Source organism: Lutra lutra, chromosome 17, assembly GCF_902655055.1.
Source record: "Lutra lutra chromosome 17, mLutLut1.2, whole genome shotgun sequence".
Taxonomy (NCBI): Eukaryota; Metazoa; Chordata; class Mammalia; order Carnivora; family Mustelidae; genus Lutra; species Lutra lutra.
The window spans coordinates 54,743,543-54,748,874 of record NC_062294.1 but is presented as its reverse complement, the minus strand read 5'-3'; positions in this window follow the sequence as shown (position 1 = coordinate 54,748,874).

Below are 5,332 nucleotides of genomic sequence, written 5' to 3'. Positions count from 1 at the left end.
CTGGGCAGTCCTATCACGCTGCCTGTTAGGGACACAGCCCTGGCAAGACAGAGGTGTTCTCCTGAGACACAATCTCACAGACGGAAAGGGGACATCTGGTTTGCTCCCCTCCCCTCCAGTGAAATCCCACTCAAGGGAATGTGAAAGTTGAAATGACACGGTGACACTCATGTCCAGAGGGTTTCAAGTGGAGCTGGGAGGCCATTCAGGAGGTGAGCCTGATGCCCGACCTCACCCCGTAGAACCATGAACTTTGAATGGGGCCAGCCCCACACACATCTCAGGACAAGGCACAAACACACCTGCAAGTTCTTACAGTAATGGACTTTAGCGACCGGTGACGTGAAGCCAAGATTCATTTGCTGTCATCAACACCAACCAAAATTCTTTGTAAGCAACGTACTTGAGCATTCCCTCTCGTCCTCAGAAACCCTGACTTCTCCCTAGTGAGACACTGTCTGCCTTGCCACCCCCATCTCTGCAGCCTGCATGACAATTCTCCAGTCCCAGATAAATGCTTTTGCTTAAATACGGTCTCCTGACAATTTTAGGTTGACAAGAACAATTTCCTCTTTTCGATTCAGGACAGAATTTTCCCCAAAATACGTTCATGCAGCGTTCTCTTCACACTCTACCTCCAGCTTCCTCATCTTTGCTGCGTGTTACAAATAACCACGAAAGGGGGCTCCTGTGTGGCTCAGTCGGTTAAGCATCAGACTCCTGATTTCAGCTCAGGTCACGTTCTCAGGGTTGTGGGATCGAGCGTGGCATAAGGCTCCACACTCAATGGAGAATCTGCTTGGAATTCTCTCTCTTTCCCTCTCTGCTCTCTGTATCTCTCTCTCTCCCTAAAATAAAATCTTCAAAAAACAAACAAAGAAAACCCCAAATAACCACAGAGGGTTTGACACCCAACATCCACGCAGGTCAGGATACAGTTTCCACCTCCTGTGTCTACTGTCGCACGGAGCCCTTCTGACACTTTGGCAACAACCGCCACCTCCCCCACCCCCCCACAACAAACCTCCAACACAAGCTGGGTGTCCAAGAATTCAACTCAGTTCTGCCATCGTCCTCCCCAAGACATGCCAGGTACATGGGTGAGGGCTCGGTCCCACGAGATCACCCCCTCAACACACACACACCTCAACACACACACACACACACACACACACACACACACACACACACACACACACACACACTTTGGGCGCATCTGCCACCCAGGCTTCTGAGCGACCAGCTATAGATCAGAGGTTCCAACAACCCCCTCCTTGAGTTTGATTAATCTGCTAGAGCAGCTCACAGAACTCAGGGGAACACTCACGTTTTTCAGTCTTTTAAAAGACTGTGGTGTGTCACTGTCCGGGTGTGGATGTGTTTGCCAGCCGGGAAGGTCTCCAAATGCCCGGCTTCTGGGATCTTAGGGAGGTTCCTCTCCTGGGCATGACTGACCATTGGCTGTTTCCAGCCCCTCCCCTCCCTGGAGAAGAGGCCTGGGGGCGGGTCTGAGAGTCCCAAGCTTGTAACCGTGGCTGGTGCTTTCTGATGACCAGCCCCACCCAGGAGCCCACCCACGGTTACCTCATTAGCATGAGAGATGCTCCCAGCGCCCTTATCATTTAAGAAATGGCAGGGATTTTAGGAGCTCTGTGTCAGGAAGTGGGGGCAGAGACCTATATGTATGTTTTTTCTATCATCTCATGCCACGTTTCAAACCCAACCCAACCAATGAATATCCCTGGGGGGCAGGAGCGGGTGGTTACGGTATTTAAAGCTCACCAGGTGGTTCTGATGTACAGACTGAGAACCAGTCGATTTTTACGCTTACCACAATTGAACCTGCATATGAAACACCTGGAATTATTATGAAGACCCCCAGATACCGGTTCAAGCTGGCTTGTGCTTGGGAGTCTGTATTTCTTTTTTTTTTTTTTTAAGATTTTATTTATTTATTTGACAGAGAGAGATCACAAGTAGAGAGGCAGGCAGAGAGAGAGAGAGGGAAGCAGGCTTCTTGCCGAGCAGAGAGCCCGATGCGGGACTCGATGTGGGACTCGATCCCAGGACCCTGAGATCATGACCTGAGCCGAAGGCAGAGGCTTAACCCACTGAGCCACCCAGGCGCCCCGGGAGTCTGTATTTCTTAACAGTTACAGGTTCTTGGATTCGACTGTAGGAACCTCCTCTTTACTCAGATAGAACTGGATGAAGAAAAATAAATTGACCCGATGTGATAAGGAAGAATCAAAAAGCTGTGATACATGTTCTCTCTCACAGATTTTCACTCCTCCTGAAAGAATGCAGTCGACCGTAACACTGCAACGGTTTTTTTTTTTTTTAAAGATTTTATTTATTTATTTGACAGACAGAGATCACAAGTAGGCAGAGAGGCAGGCAGAGAGAGAGGAGGAAGCAGGCTCCCTGCTGAGCAGAGAGCCCAATGTGGGGCTCGATCCCAGGACCCTGAGATCATGACCTGAGCCAAAAGCAGAGGCTTAACCCACTGAGCCACGCAGGCGCCCCTGCAACGGGTTTTTAATACCAAAATATAAACATTAAAAGAATATCCCCATTCCCCAAGGCAAAGAGAATTCCCAAGAAACGCTGCCTCAATGTGGAACATTCTACCCCCAGGAGGGCCACTGTTCCAGGGGTGCAGAGCCTCTCCATAATCCTCTGCCAGTCACCCAAGTCTTTGTCATTTACCCACCGGGCACAGACGAATTTCATAGCTTTCTACTGACATTAGGGTGTGACATGGCTTCCCCAAGTTGACTCAGTTTCTTAAACAAGATCTGATTCACAAAGGACTATGCATGACAATTTCATAAGCTCCATTTTAAATACAACTTAAATTTACAAAATTTACAGGCCGTGTCTGCCTGGTGTCACCTGGACCCCCAGCACAGGTGCAGGTGTCTGACTCACAGGACACAGAAAAGAGGTGCTCCTGCCTCTCTTCCCCGTCTCTCAGACACTTCCCGTCAGGGGACACTGGGCGCCCAGTCTTCTCTCCACTGGGCCTCCTTCAGTCATTCTCCTCATTGGGGAGGGGACTAGAAGGTCCCCTGGGACCCCAGGAACCTGTCTCTCTGACGCCTCTAAGATGTGAGAACTCCGATCTGCCGGGGCAGACTTCTCTGCAGAGAGTCGGGGGCAGCTGACAACTTGGAGCTCAGCCCTCCCGTGGCCCATCTCCTGCCCTGTCCTTGCCCCCGCTGGCCTGGATCGTGCCTGGGTGGTGGAGTTTAGGGACGGCACAGGCCTGGTCTGAGCTCACACCAGCAGAGCTAGATGGGGCCCAGGGATCAAACCCGGCACCAGGGCTGGTGTCTTCCCAGTCACTTGGGGTATTTGGATCCAAGAGAAGTGCACTGGGGCGGTGGACAGCTCCCAGACCAGGTCACCAGGAGCTCAGTTTGGGGGGGTTAGAAGAGGCCGAATCTTGCTCTCTTTGGAGGGTTCTGACAAGTTTGGAGAGCGACCTGGGGAGAGATTTTACCGGGGGCCTGGATGCTGAACTTGGAGTTCTGGCCACATTTCCCTACAACGGGATGCGAGTGGGACCTCGAGGCCACATGACAATGCTTGGCCTGTGCCTGGGCCAGTGTCTTCCCAGCAGGCCAGGGGACATCGGCGGAGAAAACACCAGGCCTGTTGGCTGTGAACTTGGTGATGAGAGGTGAGTCCTGGCAGGAGTGCTTTAGAGCTCGCAGACCGAATCCACACCACGTCTTTGGGCTGGCTCACCAGCACGCATTTCCCGGGCTTCCCTGAGAGGCAGTGTAGACCACTCATCAGGTGTCACGAAGGGGAGCTGACCTGCGGGGACCGGCCCAGGACAGATCGTCTCGTATTTGTTTGGATGGGCAGTGGCCTGGTGGGGCGCTGTGGGAGAAGGAACCTCACATCACACACCTCAGAATGTGTCACCCGTACTGCACACAGGTGTGTGGGAGTGTCAGGGTGTGTGACAACTGTCCATCGGGACTCCACACAGGACTGACGCACTCAGCCACGTCACCACAGCATAGAACGTGCAGAGTGTAAATGGCAACCATCCTTTTGAAGGGTAATCTGGGAGTATCCACAAAATTTTTCAAGATGCCTCGTCTTGATCTAGGATCACAGAAGGCATCTGACAGATCCCTTCGCCTGGGCCCAGAGACACTTCCACAAGCATCTGCTGGCCGACTTGCACAAAATAGAAAAAATACATATCTCAAAGAAAGAAACTGGAATATGAAAAACACGTAGGACACCCACGAGGCTCCTCTAGGCCGGCCTGGGGTTGACTATAATCCCACGCACCCGAGAATGAAGCGAAATGCAGATGGAGACACAGAGCAGGGAGGCAGGAGTGAGACTCACCCTCAGGTGGGCGCCCACGTCCACGGGTTCCTTCCACGAGCCCTGCTGCTTCTGCCGTGGTCTCACGGGTGGTCTCGGAGGCAAAGCCTCCCTCCTCTGATCTTCCTGCCTGCAGAAAAATCATGTGAACTGTCTGGCCGCCCCGACCTTCCTGCCCACACAGTGACCAGCCACCAGGAACACTCCTAGAGCCCAGACATCACCCCTGTTCTGGGGTGGGGGGGTGCTCCACGGCCCAAGAATCATTCCGACCCTGTGGTTCCTCACCTCTGTCTTGGTTCCCTCCTGCTGTCAGTCCTGTGGAAGGACCCCAGGACCTGTAAGTCCTGAGCCCTCCTGGGTTCCCGGTTTTCATTCTTATAGGAGCCCAAGGCCTGGGGGGCAAGGGCCCCCGCCCAGCACTTCATGGGGCACCTCCGGCTGCTGGCCAGGTGCCCAAAGTCCCCGAAGTTCTTGCGTTTCACCTGCCGGGGGAGGGAGCGAGCGCTCAGTGAGTCAGCAGAAATCGCAGCGGCTTTCACAGGTTCATGTCAGGGCAGAGATCTGGAGTTGGAAGAGGACACAGACCCAGTGCCGGTGGCCAGGAAATTGAAGATGTTATGGCCCCACTCGGAGCACATTTTATGATGTCCACGAACTGGATTGAGCATTGTGGACACCAAGCTGAACGTGCCGCTAAGTGGGGAATAAGGTTGCTCCCCAGAGGATCTGACTGGGCCAATCCCCCAGGTTAGGACATCAGAAACAGGCCAGCTGGGATAAGTCAGAAGCCCCCAGTTATGGACACACAGGTGTCAGCGTTTTCTCACTCTGTGGGGGCCATGCAGATCCTCTGTTTTTTTTGTTTTTTTTTTTTTTTGTTTTTTTAAGATTTTATTTATTTATTTGACAGAGAGAGTGAGCAGAGGCAGATAGAGTGGCAGGCAGAGGCAGAGGGAGAAGCAGGCTCCCTGCTGAG